Source organism: Nipponia nippon, unplaced genomic scaffold (assembly GCF_047370975.1).
Source record: "Nipponia nippon isolate SJK-2023a ecotype South Korea unplaced genomic scaffold, ASM4737097v1 scaffold_11, whole genome shotgun sequence".
Lineage (NCBI taxonomy): Eukaryota > Metazoa > Chordata > Aves > Pelecaniformes > Threskiornithidae > Nipponia > Nipponia nippon.
Window position 1 is genome coordinate 26530224 of NW_028262302.1, and position 25936 is coordinate 26556159.

At 46.7% G+C, this 25936-nt stretch overlaps 1 protein-coding gene across 6 annotated transcripts in view; it reads left to right on the plus strand.

The window, feature by feature from the left end:
• The window catches only part of ARMH4 (armadillo like helical domain containing 4), a 76224-nt gene that overhangs the window by 38961 nt on the left and 11327 nt on the right, over window positions 1-25936 (plus strand). The window lies entirely within an intron of this gene.

Genomic DNA, 25936 nt, shown 5'->3' on the forward strand with positions numbered 1-25936 from the left:
ATAAGAGAAAAATAGAGGAAAAGAGCTCATTGCGACAAGTAGCATTTTAAAGTATTTTAAAATATTCCTTTCTAATGAGTCTGTAGATAGGGTTTTTTTTCTCTGCTTGGGCAGTGCAAACTGCAAATGACTGATGCTAAACCTGCCTCCCCTCTGGTGTTTGCTCAAATTAAGACCACTTGAGGATCAAAGAAGATCCAGGTTCCTTCCTGGAAGGATGCTCTCTTGATACACATATAAATCCTGCCTTGCCTGAGAGTGAGTTAGGAACATGTATTGGAAATAAGTAAATTGCTTAGACTTTGACTGACAATAAAATAATTACCTCAAACCTCAAGCAATTGTTGTTTTGCAAAAATGCTGGGTATCAGCATTAATCACAGAGAGGGGTCGATATGGTGAGAATTACTAGAGGCTTTTGCTTTCTTTTTTTATTTGCCTCCTTTTTGAATAACTCTAATCACAGCCTCATCCAAGCCTGGGATATAATAAAGGGTTTCAGCAAGGCTGTTCCCTGACAGCCTATCATTTATTTTAATATACCGGCAACGCCATCTGCGCTTGAGGCTTTATTAATGTGAAGCAAGGCCAAGAGTTTCTCCAGTTTTACTCCTGTTCTAGGTTGCTTTCCCCACACCCCCCATTTCCCTCTGACCGCTCAGGCTGCCTTTCTCACTCAGGCTTTTGCACAATCTGGTTTTGCAGTAGTGGATGCTGAGGCTTGTGCTTGTTTTTGGCCAGGGGCTTGATGCAGTCACTGGGGGCTGAGCTCTGTCCTCCCGGCCACCCATTTTGCAGCCACAATGTGTGTCCCTGGGGGATCCCCCGCTTTGTTTAGCAGTGTCACATCATACCAGCTTATGGATGTCCAAGCCGAGGCAATCTGGATGCTGCTCGGAGGTCCCTGTCAGGAATCCAGCCCTGGCACACGTGGCATTGTGATGGCCCTTCTGCGCTTTTGCTGCACGTGCAAGTTGAGCTGGCATTTCTCTTTGCACACTTGAGGACAGGTCTAACGCCAGTGGAGGATTTCAGAGGGCCCTCCCCATACCACCCTGTTGACCTGCCATGGGATTGCCCCCCTTGAGTTGCCCTGATTTTTTTTCCTTTCAACACAGCTGTCCCAAAACCCAGACTTGAGTGCGTGCTTCAGTTCAGGATTGAGGAGAGATCTTGGCGTCTGCCCTTCCAGTCCAGGCAGAAGCCGTTTCTTCCTGCACGTAAGCCTTGGGGGGTGGTTGCTTTGCCCTGCTCAGCTCTGGCATTCCTTGCAACTGTCCATAAGGAAGTTTTGGAAAATTATAAGACACGATTGAGTATAAATATCCTGTCAGGAAAATACCTTCCTCTTGGGTTTGATTGTTTTCTGTATCTATAAGAACTGGTTAAATACAGTCTCTTTCTATTTTTCGGTTGTAGGGAGTGTTGGTAGAAGGTTGAGTGTAGTATTAGACTGAATGCATAGCCTTGATGAAGCAGTGCTTTCTGGTTATATGTGTGCTCCTGTAGCCAGTACGTGTTCCTGTGAGTGCTGTTTATGAAGGCTAGATTTTATTAAGTGCCAATAGTACGCTATTGATTTAGAAGATGGTTTGGGGTTTAGCGGGCAAGGATATAGTCCGCCAATAGACATCTACTGCCTGTAACTGTGTACAGCTGTGTAATATCTAGGCCAGAGGTGGGTTTCTTTGCCAGATAAAATGCAGCTGCATACTTCTGTACCCTTCACTGTCTTTATTGTAGCCAGCAAATGTGTTCCTGATGGCAGCCTTCCTGGGAGGCTCGTGCGGTCTTGTGCCTCAGGCTTATGTCAAGTTACGGAGCATCAGCTGAAGCACGGTAGCTGCTTGTGCATGTGGGCTTAGTCTGTAGTGACCTCAAGGTGATGTGCCATCGCCTGGCCACAGAGAGACGAGCTGAGCTAGGTCAGAGCACCTTACATTTCTTGTTGGTTGGGAGTGTGCCTGTGGCTCATCTCTGTGGCTCAGGTATTTTGCGGTGACCTCTTAAGTCACAGTTTGCAGTGACTCCATGGTGAGTCAACCCTGTTCAGCCACACGTTGCATCCTCCAGTACAACTGCAGCATGGAGCAGAAGAGGTGGAGAGTTAATTTAGCTTCTACTGGACAGAGGCAAGCCAGGAGAATTTTTTGCTAAGGTGCATGTCTTAATGGTGCAGATGAAGTCAGAATCCCAGCTGGCAAAACTGAGCGTCGTTCCTGTGAATGCACTGGTGGAGACTCTTGTCCCACAGCCTTGGAGCTGCTATGGCGGTGAAGACCCTTCTCCAGGACGGTGTACCATTTTGCTTCATGCTTAGCAGGGCTGCGTCACTGGCCCCTTGTGTTTGACTTCAAACTTTGCATCCTGACAAGCTCAGAGCAAAAGCCACAGTGGTTAAATTTGGCCCAGGTTTAATGTCTCAAACCATGCTAGATCACCTCTGTGCAAGAGGAGGTACTGACCTGGCTGCAGGTGGGCTCTGACAGCACCCAGCACGCAGAAATGCCTTCAGGGGCAGAGTGGGGTTTGGGATGCATCTGCATGGCTCCTTCCAGGGCGCTGCAGGGGATCCTGTCCCCAGGGATGTCTTCTGGAGCCATCACTGCAGCCGGTGGAAGCTCCCGGGACAGTGCATGAACATGGACTGGCACAGGCGCTGTGATGACATCCCTCCAAACCATAGCTGCCATCCCCGAATCGGAGTCATCTGCTGTAGGGAAAGCATGCTTCGATACTAATTGACAGCAGCAATGATTACTTATTAAGGTTTGATTAGTCACTACTGTGTGGGCTCTGAAGATGAATATGAGGGTTTAAAAAACAGTGGGACTCTTAATGTATTCTGAATCTGCTTCAAGTTCCTGCCAACAGTGATGCTGGATATATTACATAGTGTGGGCGAGCAGGAGAGTCCCCCTGTCCTCGCCCCCCCCAGGATGAGCTGGGAGAGGTCTGCAGCTACCCAGGGTGCTGCTGGGGGTGTTGGAGTCCCTCCTCCTGGCCTGCCAGCGCAGTTGCTTTCGTGCTTCCCTCCTCTGTTCTGCACTGCTTAAAACCAGGCTTTACTAACAGGGTTCCCAGGTGAGTACTGGACCCATCCTACCATTTCCCAGGCCCCAGGTAGTGAGGTAGAGGTTTTCTCTACAGTCACCCTGAGCTTGGGATGGGTGGGTGTTAACACTCAGAGTAAATATCCCTGCTGAGTCATGGAAGAAAACAGGACTTATTTATGCCTGGGTGAGTAGGAAAGCATAGATAATGTTTTCAAAGGAGATCCTGGAGAAAATCCTCGGGACAGTCAAGTTCCAGGAGGAAATTTAGGCTGAGAGTTATTTTTATTGTTAGTCCTATCACCATAATAGAGTGAGTTTGGATGGTGATCTGGGGAGTCGGTTGGCAAAGAGTAGAAATTAAAGCAAATCCTCTGCTCCAAATCCCTCTGAGAGGAAGGGGAGGATGGTACATTAGGAACAGTGGTCTGGTGGGATGTGGGGGAAAAAAGGAACAGAGAGCAAAATAGCAACAATCATTTTGACCCTAAATACTCAGTGCCGTTCTGCCCATCTGGGAAAGGATACAGCAGAGCTGGAAAAGGTATGTGGAAGAAGAAGGATAACCAAAGAATAACCAAAAGGGTAAAAGAAGGAGAATAACCAGAGGATAAATGGGATTCTGTGCAAGGAATGACTACACAGACCTCGACCGAGGCGGGTAAAATCAGAAGGGGTGTTGAGCAGGGGAACAGCAAGTGACTGTCCCCTGATACCAGATCTGGGCAGCATCATGTGAAACAGGCAGGAGGAGGCAGGTTCATAACAAATTACGGGAGACGTTGCTCGGTGCATTGCTAACCGTGGGAGAATGCTTATCCACAGGATGCTGGGGATGCCCACAGTTTGCGTGTTTGTTTTTCCATTTGGGTAGGCAATTTCACAGAGGAAAAATCCATCCCAGTCTTTCAAATGCAGAAACCCTGCAGCTGGCTCCGTGGGTCTCTGAGCCACAGAGCACCGGGGCCCGGAGGGTGTGTAAGGGGAGCGTCGTCGTGTGATCGTCCCGTTCATAAGCATTTCCTAGACAGATGCTGTTGGCCACTGTCAGCCTTACTAAGCCAGCCAGACCTTTGGTCTGACCTAGACTGGCTGTAAGCTGAGCCTGGTCTCCTCATCTCTTTAATTACTGGCAGTGCTGCTTTTTTCTTATGTGTCCTTGAGCAAATCACTTACCCATCCTGTGCCTGAGTCGTGCTGTTCATAGATGGGACAGTATTGATGCTTTTGTGGTGGTTTATTCATTTAGGTTCTTTTGGGCAGATACTGTCTCTCTTTACATGTTTGCAGAGCATTTATCACATGAGTGTGTCATCTCAGATGGGCTTTCAGCTGCCGCAGTAACAGAAATAATTAACAAGAAATTCCTTCTCTTCCTCCTTATATTATATTTTGCTTATAAACAAAATGTTGACAGTCGCTTAGACAAAAATATCTATTGAAGTGTGCTAAGAGGAAAGCTGTGACCCCTGGATCACCAGTAAATTGCCACAGGCTGGAGAGTGAGGCAGGGAAGTATCAACTGTGTGTTTGCCCTGCATTTAGGCTTTTCTGTGAGCATCTGCCTTCAGAGACGGGATGCGGGGCTAAGCTGGTCCAGTACAGCCATTCTTACATTCTCTTCCTTCAGCACAGGTTTGCCCCACAGCCCTTAACCTTATGCCAGGCGCAGAAACCCCAGAAACCGCCCGGTTTTGTGCACCGCCAGGGAGATGTGACTCAGTAGGTCAAGGTACCTTCCAAGGTGCTCGTCTGAGCAGCGTCTTTCAGGTTCACCGGGTTCCACATAAAACCTGAAAGGAGGTTGTAGGGAGGTGGGGGTCAGTCTTTTCTCCCCAGTAACAAGTGATAGGATGAGAGGAAACGGCCTCAAGCTGCGCCAGGGCAGGTTTAGGTTGGATATTAGGAAAAACTTCTTCACCCAAAGGGCTGTCAGGCCCTGGCACAGGCTGCCCAGGGGAGTGGTTGCGTCCCCATCCGTGGAGGTATTTAAAAGAAGGGTAGATGTGGCACTTGGGGACATGGTTTAGTGGTGGACTTGGCAGTGCTGGCTTAATGGTTGGACTCGATGATCTTAAGGGTCTTTTCCAACCTTAATGATTCTATGATTCTATGATTTTTTATGCTGAAATCGGAGGTGTGACCCTGTTGATAATTTAGCTCAGGGACCAAAGACATGCAGCTGAGTACAGACATCAGTGTAAGTCTGTGTCATCCCCTCCCCTTGCTGAGGACTCTGCACATTTTCTTTTGCGGCTGCTCTGCCCTGCAGTTGTTGTCTCTGTTGGGCTGAGTTAATTTCCCGCTTGCAGCGCAGGCAGGATCTTATCTCAAGTCCTCAATGCAGAAAAGCTGGTGTGATAGCATAGAAAGTAATGGCATTTTCAGCAAGGCACCAGATAGGTTTGCTCTGCTCTGTTTTGCAGAGTGTTGTTTGCTGTTCACAGATACTGGAATGGAAATTTTCTTGTATGCGCAAATTGGCTGTGGATTCCCAAAGCTGCCTGGGTTATGGGTCCAACAGCTGATACAGAAATGTGTGGTTTGTTGCTCCTTTGGCTACGGTAGATCTGTTTGTTATCTCTTAGAAATGGACTTTGAAAATGAAACTTAAGCTCCTGTATCCCTTCAAGTTGAAGTAAGTGTGGACAAATAGCCTTTCTCAGGCAAGGGACAGATTTATAAATCAGGATATAAATCAGGATGTTGTGATGAATTGGTTTGTCAACAGTTCATCTGGTCTGTCAATCAAACTCCTAACTAGGCTTGATCAGTAATTGGCTAAATCTGTCAATCGATTCACAACAGTATAGGATAAGGCCAGTAATTTATCTTTCATGTTTAGGACTAAATTTTGGAAGTACTCCACAGTTTCACTGTTTTGTGTACCTACAAAGAACTGCAGATCTTAGGTGGCCCGTAGAGGTTTTGTTTGTGCTGTGGAAAAGGCAGCCTCTCCTCAGGGAATTCCCTGGGCAGAATATTTGCAGTTATAAACTAAAAAAAATGCAGCTTATTCAGGCACAGTGCTCTCCTGACCGATGGACTGTGATACTTTTGAAACACCAAAAGAAACTTCTCATTCCCAACCTTTTCTCAGCTTTGTGTATTTCTGAAATATGCTGTCGGATAACAATTTCCTTCTCAGGGAAGGCTATTAGCATTGCCTTTGAGATTAGAGCTTGCTCACTGACTTGTTTGCAGGATTTTGCAAGACCTGTTGGAAGATAAGCGAACAGCCCCCTGCTTGAAGTCTGATGAAATGCCTGTGTCTTTCTCTGGGCTGATTACTTTTAGCATGTAATGTGGAGATTTATCTGCACACTGGGAGATATAAAATCCTGGCAAAGGCCTCTAAATATTTCATCGTGCCTTCTCCTGCTGCTTATTCTTGTCTTTTTTGACCTTTGCTGCATCCCCTTACCTTGTGGGTGACTCCATGTCCTACAAACCTTCCAGACTGGAAGTGAGTCTCGCCTGCGATGAGTTTGGACAAAGATCTCGCATGTCCCCATTTGCTTGGGGTGCGAACGAGTCTCTGTGTGATGGAGTATGTAGCCTGATGCATCCCATCATCCAACAAGAATCTGGAGGTCTCAGGAGGAGTGGCTGCCCCACAATTGGGCATGGGCCTTGAGGGAGGCTCCCTCTGAGATCTCACCCTGTTGCATGTCTCACTTGTTAGGCATGAAGCAGCTGGTCAGTACGGGGTGAAGGACTCCTGCCTGGTGCATGGGGCCACGGAGGAGGAGAGAGCCTGTAGCATCGATCTGCTGACATGTAAGGGTCGAGTCATGTTGGGGAGGTGGTCATCAAGAAGAAATCAGGTTGTGTATGGTTGGAAAGCCTTTACATGTTGTGGTGGGTTGACCCTGGCTGGACGCCAGGTGCCCACCAAAGCCGCTCTATCACTCCCCTCCTCAGCTGGACAGGGGAGAGAAAATATAACAAAAGGCTCGTGGGTCGAGATAAGGACAGGGAGAGATCACTCACCAATTACTGTCATGGGCAAAACAGACTTAACTCAGGGAAATCAGTTTAATTTATTACGGGTCAAAATCAGAACAGGATAATGAGAAAATAAAACCTAAATCTTAAAACACCTTCTCCCCACCGCTCCCTTCTTCCTGGGCTCAACTTCACTCCCCAATTTCTCCACCTTCTCCCCCCAGGCGGCGCAGTCGGGACAGGTATGGGGGTTGTGGTCAGTTCATCACACATTGTCTCTGCTGCTCCTTCCTCCTCACTCTCTTCCCCTGCTCCAGCGTGGGGTCCCTCCCAGTGCAGACAGTCCTCCATGAACTTCTTCAACGTGAGTCCTTCCCATGGGCTGCAGTTCTTCACCAACTGCTCCAGCATGGGTCCCTTCCACAGGGTGCAGTCCTTCAGGAACAGGCTGCTCCAGCGTGGGTACCCCCCAGGGTCACAAGTCCTGCCAGCAAACCTGCTTCAGCCTGGGCCATTCTTCACAGGGTCACAGGTCGTGCCAGGAGCCTGCTCCAGCACAGGCTTCCTACAGGGTCACAGCCTCCTTCAGGCATCCCCTGCTCTGGTGTGGGGTCCTCCAGGGGCTGCAGGTGGAGATCTGCTCCACCGTGGACCTCCATGGGCTGCAGGGGGACAGCCTGCCTCACCATGGTCTTCCCCATGGGCTGCAGGGGAATCTCTGCTCCAGTGCCTGGAGCACCTCCTGCCCCTCCTTCTGCAGGGCAGAAGCTGTCTGCAGGGCTGGTCCTCTTGAATATTCTCACTCCTCTCTTTGGCTGCAATTGCGCAGTGTCTTTTTTCCTCTTCTTAAATATGTTATCCCAGAGGTGCTACCACTGTTGCTGATGGGCTCAGCCTTGGCCAGCGGTGGGTCCATCTTGGAGCCAGCTGGCATTGGCTCTGTTGGACATGGGGGAAGCTTCTGGCATCTTCTCATAGAAGCCACCCCTGTAGCCCCCCCGCTACCAAAACCTTGCCATGCAAACCCAATGCACATGTGAATTTCTTCAGTGTATCTAGTCTCCTTTAAAACCACATTGCAATCAGGCCACTGCAAAAATAAGCTTAAAAAGTGTCCTCTGTTTATTCCTTCTTTGGGGCTTGTCAGTGTCTTCTTTATATGTCTGTCTCTGCAAAGTTTGTCTTCCTAGAGGACCTGATACCACACTTGCCAAGTCAACAGAAAACTTTCTGGCCCGTTTCGTGGGCTTTGGAAGCTGAGCAGTAGAGAGTGGTCATCAGCATTTAGATAATAAACATTTGCTGCTACTTTGAAAGCAGATTAAGCTCTGAAGCTTTATCCAGATAATTCTGTGAAGACTCTCTCATGTCAAATCATTTCTTTATTATTTGAACAGATGATGGCAGCAAAATCAGGAGTTCATTCAGAGACATCCATATTCCAAAACATCTTCTTAGAGCCACATCATATCACTGTCCTAATCAGAGAGAGGTCTCTGACCAGTTCCAATCAGGGTAATGCCCTTTCAGTGTAAGTAAATTGTTAGAGATTATCTTAATCTGCTTGGAGAAACACCGGATCCATTCATTTCTGAGCGGAAGGTTTGGGATGGAGAATGCCACAGCACCGGGTGCGGGTGCTTGGAGGCAGCAGCAAACCCCATGGAGACTGAAGTCAGGCAGACATTAATCTTGCAGGAACAGTGCTCTGCGCCATATGTGAAATAAATGGAAAATGCAGATAACAGATGATCTGAGGATAAATTAACCCTTTCACTTGCAGCACCATGCAGAGCTGTCTGGGAAGTAATGATGATTTTACAAGGTTCAGTGGGTGGCAGCAAACTTCAACAAGATTTTGGGATATTCATTCGTCTGCAAAGTCTCACCCATAACTGTTAATAGGCGCTGCAGAGGAAAGAGAGGTTTTGCTTCTCTGCAGCTCCTGGAATAGCCACTCCACAGCAATTAAACTTAATATGTGAGGACCTAGGTTGAAGGTACAAGGCCAGAGGGATGTGGAGGCAGGGCTGTTGCTTGGTTTGGAGTTTACTCTCTCAAGCCAGGGCACCTCTTCAGGCTGTAGATGAAATCTGAGGGGGAACCAGGAGTTGCAGTGTCCAGATGATGGCCAGGCACTCTACCAGTTTCCTGCGCAGTGTTGAGTCCCGCCAGTACGATTTTACACCATCAGCCCCATGGAACCAGGTCTGCTTGTCAGGGGGTTGAACTTGGCCTCATGCAAAACAAAAAAAGCCAGGTCCCGCCATGGCACATACACTGAAGTTGCCAATCTAGCGAGTAACCAAAATTGTTCCTCTCCTTCAAAGCATTTCCCTTCAGAGACTTTTCAGTGTTAAACTGTTTGAGATCAGCCATTTCCCCCTATGCGAGCTAAAAAGGGAGCTGCCTTCTCCACATTTAATCTACCAAATACACTTGTGGCTCCTTCATTTGGATAGCCCAGCGTCAGACTGTCGCGTTCTGCCTCCTAGGACAGTTTTTGTCTGTCAAACTCTTTCTCCTCAGCCAGTACAGACTCAGTGAAACCATTTTGGCTTGATTGCCATCAGGTGTCTGAGTCATTATTACTGAGAAATACCCACTGGCTTTGAACGCTCATTGCCTTATGGCCCAACTTTCAGTAAGAAGCTTTGCTATTAACTGAATGGCAAGTGTCATCTAGATAATATTTGTTATGACAGTAAAATAGGACTTGGGGTGAGATTGGCAGAAGAACTCAGCGCTGGTCTGAACCTCTTTGTGATGAAATGCAAATTCCTCTTCTCAGCTGGAACAGATTCATACTGTACTGAAGATATTTGCAGATTTTGCCCCTGCTTTCTCCACTGGCTTTGGGTCTTCCTGTCTCCATTTGGTTGTAAATACATCCCATCGATGCTTTCAGGTCTGGATTCTCAGTCAACAGATGAAGATAACACTGCTTGCTTATATGAGGGAACTGTTGTGAATGCAATTAATAAAGCTGCAAAGCTGAAAATTAGTGGAAGAGCTAAATATCATTACATAATGAGACCTCATTCACAGTAAATGATGTGAAAAATGATTTCTTGCAAAGAATTATAAATTGCCATGGCTTTTTAGCCTAATTGTAGATGCTTGATTCTAATTTGTTATTTGTCATTTCCATGTTAATGAAGAGTTTTAGATATAATTAACGCATTTATGACAAACAACACATGATCATTTTCCAATGCTTGCGAAGCACTGTCTTCTTTAGAAATAGAAAAGCTCAATAATTATCCTCGTTGCGTGGCTCCAGGGTAGGCTCTACAAATAATAGTGTCCAGCTCCCTCTGCAGAACAGGTCTTGTGCAAGATGCTTCTCAAAAGCAGCTGATCTCATTAACCCTCTTCTGCATTTGGGGAGCTGAGACTCAGAGATATGAAGTAACTTTCCCAGGGCACTCGGCAAGGCTCCTGATACCTGGATCCCTTCTGGGCAGCATCTTCTCTTCATCACTCTCACAACGCAAAAGATGGCCAGAGCCACCATTTTGGTTGGCATTAAGCTTCCCAGTTTGTCCTAGTTATCGTAGTCAGGGAGATGACCCCAAGCCCCATTCACTGGCATATTGCAGAGATTTGCTTGATCAAGGCTGGATTTGACTCCCATTGGTGGTGATGGGAGGGTTTCATGGGTTTCTAAGAGTATCTCATCTAAGGTCTGGAAAGTCCTGGTATGATAGGAAGCCCATAACTGCTGTTTTGGAACAAAGCAGTGCAATATTTGTGAGTTACCCTGCCCACTGTGATTGTGGATTTCCATTGCATTGATAGATGTCACAGGTCCTGATCCTGCGTTTTAGCTACATCCCTTCTTGTTGTCCTGCCCCGTCCAACAACAGGGGTAGTCCAACCTGGGCTTCTCTCCATGGGGTGGCAAAAGGCAATTTTGAGAAGCTTTGATGGATACCAGTAGGAGGGAGAGGTCCTAGCGCATTTACTTGAGACGTTGGTGAACACGTCACTTCTCTGTGATGGGCAGCTGTACCGTACCATCCTCTTCCACCGGCAAGCTCCACCTCAGAGCTACTTTGAGGTTTGGCCAATGTTATGAGAGGAGCCTTGTTGCTCTGATAATGAGAAGCCTTTGACTTTCCAGTCTCAAGTGTCTGTCATCCCCTTGTCCCTGGAGCAACATGGTTATTTTGTTTAACTACCTCATTTTCATAGCTCTTCTTCCTGTCCTGGTGCTTGCGCACTAGGATGTGCTTATAGAGCGCAGTGCTGCACCCTTTCAGCCTTTGCTATAGCTGAATGAGCCAAGCGTCTTTTGCTTTTCCTTTTAACATAGTTTCTGGTTTTGCATCCTACCGCTGAGACAGTCTGAGCACGTCTGTTATGAACATCTCCTATCTGTGGCTTTTCATTACCCGTTAGGGAAGGTGGATGCAACTCAGAGAAAGATGTTGGGACACCAGCGACAGGGAGGTGCCTTACAAATATCTTAAGGGTCTGGTAAGTAGTGTGGGCCAGTGTGCTAAGCTTTGGGGACAGGCAGATGTTCCAGTGCTGAGTATGAGACTATGATGCTCTATGTTAGGATATATCACGAATTAGAGATTCATCTCCCTCCAACCCCTCAAAACAGGCCAAATTGTTTCTTTTTCACTCCTCTCCATACTCTGAGTTCCTACCTTTCATAGACCAGGCTCGGGGCCCAGGAGATGGCATGTAATGCGTTTGAAGTGGAATAAATCAGTGGGCACCGCTTTCAATTATCCCAACCCAAGCTTGTTTGCTGCACAAGGCAGCCTGTGAAATATGGCAGGACTGACAAGGCGTGAGCGCTGCCAGAGCATGAACGCTAATCTGCAGACAGACATCAGCACAGTGCCTGCCATAAGCGGCAATCCCTGCCTGCGCTGCCTGCGACAGCTCCAGCTACCCTGATTTGGGGAGGCTGAGTGCAGAGGAGGGAGCTGGAGGAGAGCACTGAAGTGCACTTCTGCCGGCATGCCATTGCTGAAATCCTTGAGCAGCTTCTGCGGCTACGCTCAGAGCCACTTCAGCCTTTTCAGTCAAACACAAGATGTCCTGGGCTGCTAGTTTCAAGCCAGCAAAATTGAAAGCATTGCTACTCATCTCGCTGTGGTGAGAAAACACTGCCCCATGGCAGTAATGCCATTACTGAGGCTCACGAACACAAAGTGGGACAGAAGACCTCACTCCTGCCCGCATCCCAGCCCTGTCTGGTTGGTGGCTCTGAGTTAGTCACATCTGCGTGGCATCCATGGATTTCCCTGCCTTGTCTTGCAGACCTAGATACCCGAGGTAGGGTTGAGCAAGGCTACGTGGGTATAGGGGGGCCAGTGGGAAGCGATGCATGCAGCAGTTGGCACTGGCCAAATCTTAGGCAGAGTTGTTGTTTGTTAACACACACAAGCTGCTGGAGAAAGAGGGCTGAGAATAGACTTTTGTACTATGAAAGGGTCCCTAAGAGCTGGGCACAAGCTTCAGCGCGACTTTTTGACAGCAATAGAGAAGAAGGTGCTCTCTCTGTTGTGTTCCTACAGAGACGTTCTCCTGTCACCCAGCTGTAAGTCTCCAGCTTCTTGTAATGAAATCATCAGGAGGGAATGGCCCACAGAGGTGAAGCACTGAAGCAGGAGGGACTTGGTTAACTTGAGCCTGGCTCAGCTGTTTCCTTTGCTATGAAATGGGGGTAAATCGCTGCCATTCAAATGATGCAGTGATTTCTGCTCAGTTTATAACGGTATAAGTGAGCTTATATTGGTATAAGTGTGCATTTGCAGTGCCAGAACAATTGCAACTTGTCTCAGAAATGACCTTAGAAAGACTGTATTTAGGGCTTATCTCCTTTTTCAGCTTTTCTGGGACCACATCTTTTCTTACATCCACCTAGTGTTGGATGGGAACATCCCTAAGCGCCTTGGTGGACTTGACTGCCAAGGAGACCTGTCCTATGGCCCACCCAGCCTGGAGGAGAACAGGAAGAAATCTTCTCCCTTTGTACTCTTTGGTGGTGTGGTAGCACCTAGGAGCCAGCTGAGAGTGGGACCTCACCATACAAGTGCTTTGGGACAATCAAAGCAGCCTCATCCCTCCCCTCACCATGTCCCTGTAGCCGCCCGTGCTGTCACTGACAGCCTTTTCTCCCCATTGCAGGTTCTTCTTCCTTACTGCATCATCCTCTCGTTATAGTTGTGAGTTTTCATTCACCAGCAAACAACAGCACGGTCAAGAGTCTTGATGGAGAAGTGCTGCCCGCTTTTCCTTGTGCTCACTCCGCTGCTGGCCACGGCTTGCACAGGCCTGAGAAACAGGAGGGAAGCACAGATTCCTAAACCTCTAGCAGTGCAGCATGTCAGGATTATGTTTTCAAGCAGTCTATCAAAGGGCAACAATAAAAATGTAGTGCAGAAGAAGCAAAGCTAGACACTGCCATGTCTGAAACACCACCCCACAGCATGCCATTGCTTCACTGTCCCTGGACTGTTTGGCTGGTAGGATCAGCCAAACAGCTTGCATGCTTACTGGTGAGGAGTGGGAGGTGTACCTGCTGCTCGTTCAGAGCTTGTAGATCTCAGGGGAAAGTGGGTGATGGCTCAAATCAGGATTTCCTATCGCTTCACTGCAAATCCCTTATATTTAACTTCAGCCTTACAATGTGGATGACAAATGTGGTCCATCATAACTGACTGGGTGTCTTGAGCTAAGATTTGGATCAGGGTGCTGGGAAACAAAACTGCTTTAGTTGCAGTGGACGACTTATACTGGATGTGTGTTGGGGCTCACTGAATATGTGCATCCCCAGAGGGACTGTCCATCCAGTGGCTGTCTGAGGTCTGGTGGGGTGGACCAGCCCGCTGGCTGGACGTGCAGATCCCCAAGCACACCGTGGTGAGCCCAGGGCTCAAGAGTGTGGTGCCTGCAACTCTCCTCCGGCCCAAAGACAGCATCTAAAGGGGAGGTGGTGACATGACGTGAATGATTCAAGCATTTTTGGCCTGAATGAGGCTGCTAAAGCTGGCTCTAATGAAAGCCCAGCCAGCCTTCAGCATCCTCCCACTGTTCTGTGCCTTGGCCTGTTGGAGCAGCAATGTGATTGCTGTTGTAATGTGGTGGCACTTCATAAATTATCTCGCTGCTGCCAAGCACTGACTCTGCAAGCAAGTCAGGCCTCTGCTGTCCCAGGAGCTGCCTTTTCCCTTGCACAGTTTCCAAGGTCTGGAGTTATAAATCAGAAGACAGACGATTGTGACCAGGGGAGGCTGCACAGCGTCTGATCTGACACTGGCATGGGATGAGCCCACATTCATGTGAAGGTCACGCTGTGACAAAAGACCAAAGAGCATAGCATCCTGTCCAGACAGCAGTCCTCAGTCAGAAAAGAGCTACAAGATGTCACAATGTCAAAAAAAGATGGGACTTGTAGTGCTGACCTTCATCCCATCCCAGGCACTCTGCTCCTTCTGCGTTCAGGCTGCTGCAGCGTTGGGCACAGCACACAATGAGGCGCAAAGGCTTCATCCAGGAGGTGACCGTTCAACTCTGAAATCACCTCAAAATGTTCCTTAACCTGAGCCCTTTCCCCTGGGAAATAATTTTAAGACAGCTGCCAGATTCTGTGTGGGGCTTTCCAGCAGTGGGGAGGGGAGCACATTCCCACTGGAGGGGCTGATTTCTGCTGCGAATGGATCCATCACCCTGGTTCCTGTGGCTGGATGATTGCCCACGGTCACTCTGGTTCCTGTAGGCACCAAGCAGCCTGGTACGACAAGAATTATGTTTCTGATTTATTTTTCGGCTTACTCAGTGCTGTAGTAACACTTTCTGACGCATCAGATCCTATCGCTTGGCTTCTAGTTTAGCCTGGTCTTACATGACTTCATGGGATGTACACAGAGGACTTCCCTCCCCCGCTTCATATGCTATAAATTTAGGGTGGCGGTGTTCGTTCAAAATGCATTACAGCAAGTAAAAGGCATCATTCATGCTGCCTTGGCGTGATTCTGCGTGTCATTACCTCCCTGTCTACCTCACTTCCAGGCATGAACTATTTTTGTGCCATCGCTTTCCTGGAGCTCAGTCTAATCGGCAGTCTCTTGGTACCTGGCTCTCCTGCGACCTTCTCAGTGACCTGCCCTCTGAAGAATGCTGTAATTTCTGGAGCTTTCCTGTTTTTTAGGGAATAAAATCTGCCAGTGACAGAGGCCATTTGTAGACATCACTGGGAGGTGTAAGCACACTGGAAAATCACTGTACTACTAGTAGGATCCTGCCATTTCCATGTTCTCTCCCTACTGGTTTGCCCTTTGCTCATTCCCTTTCCCCTCTTTGTGATTTCCCTGGGGCCCATCCCCACAGGTCTACTGTGAACATCACAGGTGAAGAGTTTTTGGGAAAATCCATTCACTTCCCTCACCTGCCTAATGAAACTAGTACATTTTTCTTCCCTTCTTCCCCAGCTGGATAAGGATGCTTCGATTCACAGATTTTCAGCCTTCACAGTTGTGAATTTTACCATAAGTGGAGATGGTTATTGACCATTTTCAGCTTAATATATACTGTATTTGAGTCTTCGGTCAGGTTCGTGTTGTCCTTAGTGGACAGTTGGTAAAGCACTATGTGAATTAAATGAAACAGCATCTTTTCACAGACCCTTCATTAGCACTGAGTATGAAGTCCAGGCAGGCACAGGTTTATGGGTATCACCTCCTCCCTGGCGCTGGGCAGCATGCATAATTTTCCTTATGTTATTGAAGGTATCAATGGACGCTACAGGCGTATAATGTGGCAGCGTACCTGGGCAGGGCACGTCCTCTGGTGGAAACAGTGCAACTCTGCTGAAGTTAGCGGAGTTTCGCATGTAGGGAAAGGCTGAGTTTGGTCTGTTGTCCCACGTTTCATGTTCCTTCCTGCAGCGGGAGTAAGATGAGGTTCAATTTCTGTTGCGAATACGTGCTCAGAGCAGCTTTCTGAGCAGCAGAGTTCTTCCCTCTTTGGTCCTGTATTTATTTGACAATTTGCTTCTCCCTGCAAACGTTTGCTAAAAACTTCTCTGCATGTCCTGTCTTCAAGAACAGGTAATACAGTCTGAGTGGATGCTAGTGAGGGTAAGGAAGGGAGAATATATTTGCTTTTCCTTAGCACCCTAGATACTTTGGTACTTAAATTAATGGCTTCCTAAAGAGCATTTGTTTCTGAATAAGACCATTTTACTGTGATTTAATATATGTACTGTATTAGCTTCTAGAACATCACATCCAGATGGAGATGTTAGAGTAGGGGCTCTTAAAATATGTAGGAAGAGGCTCTGACACAAGTAACTCACAAGAGAAACAGAAAAGACAGACTAAATATTATGTATTATACCCTTAATATTCCCATGGTAAGGATGGGAAATGGAATAACAGAGATTAATTTACTTGCCTGTGGTTACACAATTTACTTGCCCGTGGTTACACAAGAAGTCAATTGCAAGGCTATCGAACCAGCGTCAGGAACCTTAAGTCCCCATCTGGTGTTTCATCACAAGAGCATCGAATCGCCGTGGGAATCGATGTTCAGTTCTTGATGCAAGAGGAATGTGGGATCAGACTTTTTCTGTTAGCAAATACAAGCAAGTGCATTTTCCTTTTGCGACTAACACTGGACAGTGCTCAGTCTGCTCATGTTCCTAAGTATTTGCATGAAAATGAGTCTCTGAGAAAATCAGATTTTATTTCTAGCATCTAATCGATGCTCAGGGCTTTGTGGTTTAATTACTAGAATAATTGTTTGCTGAAAATGCAGTTCAATATCTATTTTTTCCCTTAAAGATCAACTCCATCATTTTCATTTCCAACCATTTAGTACTTTATTGATCTTTATGTCATTTCATGATGGCTGCTGCATCTTGGCAGCCGAAATAAAGGCCAAAACTTGAAATAAGAAAAATACATTCTTTTTCTTAAATACAAAAAAATGGAAAACACCCTATTTCAGCCTTGCTTGCTGCAGGCAAATCCTTCATACAGCATCGCCAAGAAAAATGATTCTGAAAATTACATTTGCTCTTTATGGAAGGAAAAAAAACAAACCAAGAATCTTTTCTGAACCTGATTAATATCAGACATAAACTGAAGTACTGAAAGAAATTCTGCAGTTTAGCTGCTGATCCTTAAAAGTAGCTAAGGATGCGAGCTCTGTCGGGAGGACATGAAGGTCTATGTGGCTTGCAGTTAGAGAGGGCCGAATGAGTGGGTTGAGCAGCTGCATGGAGAAATGCCCTTTCCTCTCTGTAGAGGCGAAAATCACGTGGCTTCAGCTGGAGATTTGGAAGGTATTTAGTCAAATAACTTGTTTTGCTGCCGTCCTGCAGCAGAAATGAGATGCTGTTCGAGCAGAGGGATGCGTGAGGCGCTCTCCATCTGCAGCCTGCCCAGCTTTTTCACTCCCCCCATCACAGCAACTTGACATTTAGTTTTAATTTTCAAAAATGTATCTGTCTTTCCCAGCTTATGGGAAAGGGTGCTGGGTTATGGAGTGGAAAATAGGCTTGTTGAAAAATGGGCATTAAAAGGTAGCACGGGACCAATTTCCATTTCATGTTCTTTTTCTACAAATATATGGGGTCAAATCCTACAGTCGTAGCTCAGGCAAAACCACTGGCGATTTCAGGGGGACTTGGTGCCAGAAAGAGCTAAAAGATTGGCTTAATGTAAGTACATTTCTGTAGCGTGGCTCTCTGTGTTGGTGGCGTTAGATGGCACAGCTTCCCAACCGCCGCAGAGCGGCTCCGCGCCATTATTTATTGCGCTTTGTTTTCTCTAATCCCCAAGATGACTTGAGCAGATTGCAACACAACACGGAGCCCGTTGACGGTAGGAAGAACTCATGTTCTAGGGCCGCGTCCTCAGCTGCTGTAAATTAGATAACGGCCAGCTAAGGATCTCAGCATACCTTAAAGCTTTGTAAAAAACCTGTCATTAAGGTTGAAATGCGCTTACTACGGAAGGGTAATGCTTCCCTCATTAGGCATTGCCGTGTAAATCTGTACATGTGTGTGGCTTGCATGGCAGTAACAGCTGTGCCAATCATTAAATTTGTCAGATGCTTCCTATTCTAGTTCTTGATAACTTTGCCAAATTTTAACTGTTTGGACTAAAATTTTCCGTGCTGCTTGCCCCAGACTTTTTGAGAAACTTTTAGCTTGAGGAGTTCACCTGCTCCAGTGGATGAAGAGAGGGGAAAAAAATAAACCATCAATAATTTTTTCACTGGAAACCTCTGAGAAAAAATATTGGGCAATTAGAAGTGGTATCCTGCTGAATATACAAAAAGGAGTGTTTCTTTCCTCATGTGTCTTGACTTTGCAGCTTTAATACCCTTTTTAAGACAGCTCTTGTGTGTCGTTTATTTACGTACCACTATCCAAATATTACTACATAAAAGCAGCAATTGAAGAGCCATGAAAGAAAGCCTTCAGGGCTTCTTCAGTGCTTTCTTCAGGGCTCTAATACATCTCTTCCAGAGTTTGTGCCAATCCCTGCACTCTGAATTCTTGTAAAATTTTGCTGTACAGATGTACAGTCCCTCTGCGGCTCCTGCTCCCCCAGCCCAAATCACGCTGGGCTGGGAAGGACTTGTGCAAGTGCCCTCATTGCTCGCTGCAGGGACCAGGTGAGGGGTATTAACCTGGACTCCCGTAACCCAGAGAATGGATTAAAAATCTCCAAAGAGCAACAAGATGAACCCAAAACTGCTGTGAAAGCACTACCCTGCTTCGTGCATGCTGCTTCCCTTGGAGAGGAGCTGAAGAAGAAATGCAGCGTGAAGACCTTCTGCCAGGCTTGGAAGCCCTTGAGACCCAAATCAGGGTTTGCTGTCTGTCGTGTCTCAGCCAAGGGAACCCAGGGGTTGGAGTTTTGAATGGAAATGTTCACTGTTGCCTATGATACCATGCTGTATTTGCTTTTAGCCTCAGGATATTAGATCTTGCAGTCGTGGCACATCTATGTTGTGGAGCAGCCATTGCATTTTAGGTCTTTTTAGGAGTTTTTAAGGTATTTCTCTTTATCTTCTTGGTTCAGTAAGACTCATGGTACGGAGGCTGGACTACAGGGAGAGGGACAGAACATAATATCAGTCAGAGCAGGAATCAGGCAGCTTCTGTGTGCAATAAATCACAATAGGTGTCAATAGTAGTATTGTGTGTGCTCCATTCCAGGTTCTCGCCGCCTTTGTGCTTCCTCCTTCACCCTCACCCATTTTGTCTCTATGCTTTGCACTTCTCTCGAGTGAAACCTGCTGTTTGAAAACATCCAGGCGATTTAGTGCAGTAGCCTCTAAATGAAGCATCAAAGTTGCTCATATGTCTCTATCCAGCAGAAGAGAAGGGCTTCTTCAGAGGAAAAATCAGACCTGGAGTGGGGTGGATGGCATTGTGCAGGTGCCGGTCTCTGCCTCCGTGACTCTGGGAGTTGAAGGTAGACAGACTTTTAATTTGGGCATCTCGGATAAGTGCCTGAAGTTTGATGGGATACACCTTAAGTCTTGCAAACATTTTTTCCCTTTCAGGCAGGCAGTGATGACGTGCATCTTACAGAGGAGGAGGGCTAGCTACAAGTGGCAGAGCCGGTGAGCAGCTAAGGCATCCCAATTCAATTTATAGGGCTGCTTTATATTCCCAATATGGGCACTGTGACTGTGTCATGAATGGAAGTTGGTGAATATGAACATTTTCAGCACACAAGAAAACCTATTAGTTAAAGCAGGGTGGATTCTTGCTGCTGGTAAGTCCGTGTGTTGCCCTAGGAGCTGTGCCAGGGCAGAGCGGTGGAGAACCCGGTCCAGCGTGTGCTGCGGCGGAGGCGTTGCCATTTCCATATGCAAGGTTTGCGTTTCCTCTCCGAGACTGCACGCAGCCTTTGGACACGGTGTGATCCAGTAAATGTTTAACCATACAACGAATTGTGACAGCCAGTTCACAGCAATGACCTGCTGATGCCTTTTACTCTTAGGATACCAAGAGGTTTTCTAGTTTGGCTTTTAACATGTTGCGCCTGTCTGGGATGACTTAGGGAGAAACAAATAGTTTGTCTGTACCAACAAGTGTTTTCAAGGCACCACAGAAGAACTGAGTTTACAGAGAAATGCAAAGGCAGAAGCTCAGCAGGTGGCTACTCAGTGTGGACAGATCAAAGTGGAAAAGAGCTTAAAAAGTGCAAGGAAAAGGAAAAGGAGAAACCTCACCTAATACCATGGGGAAGGCAGTGTCAAAAGGATTGATAAGGCCAGGGAAGGAGTTAGGAAACCCATTTTAGTTTCTGCTTTCTGGGTGAGCGTGGCGAGTTGTCCTCCCCATCTCCCTTCCTCCCTGAGGAGGTTTGGGTAGGTCGTGGCAGGCGGCAGTGTGCAGCCAGGCTTGGGTTGTAGCTGGGCGGACAGACAGTTGCATGGTAACTACTAAAGTTCACTTTTTTAATTCAAAGATCACCCACCCAAATTTTTTTATCTGAAAACTCAATGGTAATTGTCAATTTGACATTTGTTTGATTATCCGACTCTTCAAGTCTTCTTGAGTTGGGCATGGGGGGAAATGCATTCATCAAAATTCCCATCAAGTAGGTATAGTTTTTCTTCTGGAATGAAAAATATGCTGCCTTCCAGCCAAATGCCATTTTCTGTATTATTTATTTGTGCTAGTAAGTAAATTGCCAATTGTGTTTTTTAAGGAAAAGGAGCCAATGCAGCCTTGTGCCATTAACTTGTCAGATGAAGCACACAGCATTTCTGCAAAATTGTTCCCACTAGTCTCATTTAAAAGAAAGTCTCACCTGCAAGAGAAAGGGATGAAATCTGTAATGTAATAGGGCAAATTTCTTGGCGTAGACAGACTGATTTAAAATAATCTATCTTGTCTTTAATTTTTACACTTTAACCAGCTCTCCTTTGCTGGAATGAGGAATACAGCTTGGAAATTGTGCGTGTAAGTGAGGGAAGAGGAGAACTAACTATAGCAAATCTCTTGCTCTAAAGTATGTAACGGAGATTGAAGAGACGCTTCAGAGGACAGTTACGTCCCGTTTTCTCACTGCAGAAGCTTACACAGGTAGCTGCTCTGGCAGCAGGGTCTCTAGCAAAGTCTAACCATCAAGGACCAAGTTTACTCCTCCTGACTACCACCAGTTGTTAGCCCCAACCGAAGCAATGCCAAACCCCAGCCGTTTCACGATGGGGAATGGGAAGAGCAGGGTAGCGGCCAGGCATGGAAGAGGTGAATGAATTTGTCCTAGGGAAAAAGGTGATGGCAGAGCTGTGCTGAGCTGCATCGGCTGGAAGGTGCAGTTATGTTTCACTGTACCATGACCTACAAAAGCCTCCTCACTACGTATTCACAATTTCCACACTCTTGCAAATATGCCAATGCGGCCTTTTGCTGCCTTAAAACAACCATAGCCGTGAGTCGGTGGAAGACCTTGTCCTGGCCGGAGGAAGGCAGAGCAAACCCAACATCCATGGCAGGTATTGCCAGTGCTCAGAAATTGCTGCTCTCTTTGCTCCTTGGCTCCATCCGTCTTTGCCTCCTGCATCTGGTCTGATGCACAGATCACTTGCGGTGGGGACTGTCATCTGCCGCAGTGGGGCCCTTGTCCTTAAACAGCTTCTCTGGTTCCTGAGATAGGGATGCCTCTGATTTCAGACTGACGTGAAAGCAATTAACAGTAGCTGTGAGATCAAAATCTTTTCATGCCCCGAGCACATTGGGGTGACTGATATTTTCTGATTTCTCGGAATGAAGCTTGGTGCAGCTCTCTCATCGCATTGCATGTAAGGAATTACAGATGTAATAGTCAGGTCAGGTTACCTGAGCTCCAGCTTAACCATAAAACCATCCTTCAGCTGTTTTCTCTACCCTTTGGGGAGTGTATAGGAGCTTGGGTGCCACATTTTCACCACTGGTCTAATGGTCGTGGTGGAGAATTATTAAAAGAGAAGGTGCTGGATGTACCTTCATCAGTATCAAGATGAAGTTCTGGAATGAAGATGTAAATGCTGGATTTGAAAACACAGCGAGATGCACAGAGCAGAGGGATAATGTGCCAGTTTTGCCATGGAGAAACAGAATTGCTTTAGATGATTAAAAAAGCGAGTATGATTAAAACAAGCTGATAAGGTGAAACTAAAGTGACAAGATAAAGCAGCAGGGCATCCAAGAGGGGAAGGGGGAGACGGAACTGATGGCAGGAGGGCATGAATTATTGATTGAAATCTCCACCAGAAGGTAAAGTCTTTGCATTTTCTTATCTGGGAAGGGAGAGAATGAATGAGAAGTGAACAGAATTATTAAGCAGCTTTATCATTGCATTGGAGTGGATAATTAGGCAATTAGGATTACTAGAAGTCGGCAAAGCATGAAGCCCAGAGGACTTGTGCTCCTGATTTCGGAGGGGGGTGGTGAGGAAAGCAGGGGAAAGCCTTTGGCAGGAGATTTGATGTTGTGTTATGGTGAGGCTTAAAGGCAGAGCCTGGCGCTGGCACCCAGTACCCTGCAGCTTCCAGAACAAAGCGGGGTTCAAGAGACCTGACTAATAAAAAGGAACTTATTTGAAGACGGGCAGTCCATGGAACAGCAACAAGAAGTGAGATCATGAGTGAAGGCCACCGATAAGGGTTCAGGGAATGAGAGCACAGGGAGTTGGACTTGATGATCCTTATGGGTCCCTTCCAACTGGACATACCCTATACTCTATGATTCCAGTAACAGTACATGTGAACCCACTTTTTTCCGTGGTGAGGATGCACAGTAGCCGTGGGAGTTACTGTGTAGAAATGTTTGGTGTGCTTTTTCCAGATCTTTGTCCCCAGTTAACATCCCCTCTCCTTTCAGGTGAGTTGTTTGTAGAGAGACTTTGCAGGGCCGTACGCTGAGGGTGCTGGGAGATCCCTGAGCAGAGCACCAAGAGGACAGACGCTTCCCTGGGAGGAAGGTGTCAGACTGTGGTTTAGACTTGCAGTGAATATAGTCTGTCATGCTACCTTAATTTCATTTTCTTTGGTCAGAAGTGACAAATACTGGATTTTCCCCTGATGTAAATCATGCAAATGCTTCATTGTCAGTGGATCTTTCCAGCCGAACTTGGAGGCAGCTTCCAAACCTCTTCCACTTCGATTCACCATTGTAAACTATATCTGATCACCCCCTTTGTAAAGAGGAGCTCTGCGAAAAACAAATGAGCAGCTTGGGTAAGCTGGCTGAATATCTTCTTGTAGGGGATGCAAAGCTGTAGGACACAGTGGAAAGGAGAGGGATGGGAATACAAGAGCTGTCTCCCACGAGGGTTTGTTTGGATTTATAGCATTGAAGAGTTCAGTGGTGAAAGGAGGTGTTGGGCCATCCAGTGCCATATACCCCAGACCCTCAAATGTCACCTATTGCCCCTCTCCTGAGTCTTCAGCCTGCGCCTGGCAAACCCCAAACTTCAGAAACTTTTTGATCATCGGGCTTTTTGACTGTCCCTTTGGACCAGGTTCCTCCATGGAAGAGCCAGGCAGGCACTGCAGGCTGTTGCTTACCTCTGCAAATTAGCCTAACTTCTTTAGTTGGCACCGTGGCTTTTTAATAGCTGGCTGCACATTTTCAAGGGGAAAGCTGGGTAAAAATGACTAAAAATAGCACGGTGCATCTGTAACTGTCTGAATTCATCCTGGGCTGCTCTGACGCCAATGCCAGATAACCGTGCTCCTGATCCGTGCTCCTGACCTGCTTAATGTTAAGCTATATGTTATTTAAAATTAATTTGCAGAGATGCAGACATTATATAAATCACTGAGGAAATGTCAGATTATGTATGTAATTTTCAGAAGTGCTCCACACTCATCTAACTCGGCTCCCCATGAAACCAAGGGATCAAAATTAAGCTGAAGCAGAGAGTTTGGTCTAGTCACCATCCTTAAAATGCCACGGAAGAAGAGCCAGCACTGCCAACACTTGTTAGTAATTTCACACCCAGAGACTGTTGCCATTTGTTCAGGACATTCAGTGATCAGGGAAGGAACAAAAAAGGGGATAACGAAAAATACATGGGCTAGAGTATTTGTTACTAATTATTTGCTTGGCCTCATTGGCATGTCACCTTGTGTGCTCGGAGAGTGTTGCATTTTCATGAGAAGGTGCCACCCACAATGTCCCTTTTCCAAGACCAAGTTCAGAATATTAATTATGGATAATGATGTGTAATGATGCTGACTTTGGGACCGTTATTTTCCTCTGGCACAGGTCAGAGGCTTTCAGCTTGTGCCTGTGTTAGAGCGTCTCTTGGATAGGCACCCCGTCTGGGAGAAATCATGTTGTGTTGTTTTCCCTGTGGCCTGGGCTGATTCACAGAGGTGTCTGACGTGCTCTACACGGCTGAAAACAAGGTCTGGTTTAATAATAAGCAATTGTATAAATAGCAAATAAAGGTTTGTACTGTAGTGTTTGGGGTCCCAACAGACGTGCTGCTGTCGTTTCGTGGAGCAGAGGGGAATGAAGCCAGAATCTGTGTTTGTTGGAAGTAGTTAGCAGAATATTATTAGATCAGCCCCTGCCTTTAACTTGTCAGAAATACTCTAGAGTTAATTGCTGCTTTAGAGTCACCATTGCTGTTCAGCTGCAATAAAGTGGCTCAACTATTGACGAGATCACCAATCCCATATAATTGTTGTGAAAGACATGTAAAAACAGGCTTTGTGCTTAGCTTGAGTTGGGGCCAACCGAGCATCACAGCGGCTTTCACTGGCTGTGTGCACGCACTGTGCGTGCGCGTGTAGCTGTCTGCTTGTGCACAGAGGACATCGGTCCAAAGCTTCAAAATGTGCACTGTGGTTTTGAAGCTGTGGCTGTTACTGTGTGACTGAGTCACCATCACCACTCCTCCTGGCAGCCTGGAATAAAACACGATAGCATCATTAAACACGAGAGTCATGAGAAGGCTCTTCGGCAAGGATTTGGGGATGAATTCCTTTGGTTTGCAATACTTGTGGTTTTAAGCAGAATTTTCTGGGTGTTTGGTCACTCTCATGCCTGTCAGCAAGGCAATGGTGTAGGGGCTCTCCTTGAAAGTCTATGTTTACACCCAGTGCTTTAGTGTTACACCTAGAAACCCAGCTGAGAAACCTAGCGCATGGCAGCCATGCGTTTCCTTCCTCTCTGGTACTCCCCTGGGAGTGAAACACCAGAAATTCAAGGCACGCAGGCTTGGACTGGCAGAGGATGATGGTGACGGCACCTTCAGCAATTGAGTTTACAATGCCTTAGTCCATGCAGGTCAGGACTAATGGTGGGAAGAGTTGATAAAAGTAGACATCTTGTCGTCTTCTAGTGCTGTGGGTGTCTGAGTATGTCTCCTGGATAACTAAGTTTTTTTCTTAGCTACCTGTCAGAGATAGGCAAGTTTGCATGTACGTTCCTGTGCCTGTTTCATACTTTTTTCACCTCTAGGTAATTTGGGATCCTTCTGTTTGGAAAGTGTTATATTACTAATAGTTAAAAAGGGAGTATTCAAATCACTTTGAACTTGTTAAAATGATGCAGTTTAATTCAGTGATGCTGACGTCTGGGCTGAGTCTTATTAATTCCTAGCTGCTGTGCTTCTCCGTATTGTATCTGAGACGTTAAAAGGCCATTTACTGATGGCCCTGCTGCTGCACCCTCCCCACTCACCGTAAGGCTCTCATTTCAGTTACCCCGAAGGGTGCATGTGCGCGTGCCAACAGGCAGGCTTTAGTACTGCTAATGCAAGCTTTGAAGGAGCTTCTATAAGAAAGCAGGCTTAGAAATAAGGTCTCCCTCCATAAAAGGTGTGTTACATTTAGGATCTAATGCATCCTGGGAGAAATAACCCTCAGAAGGACATTGGTGCATCCAAGACTGCCCTTGCGGCTGTAGCATTGTCCTCCTGGAGAAATGGGGATCCTTGACC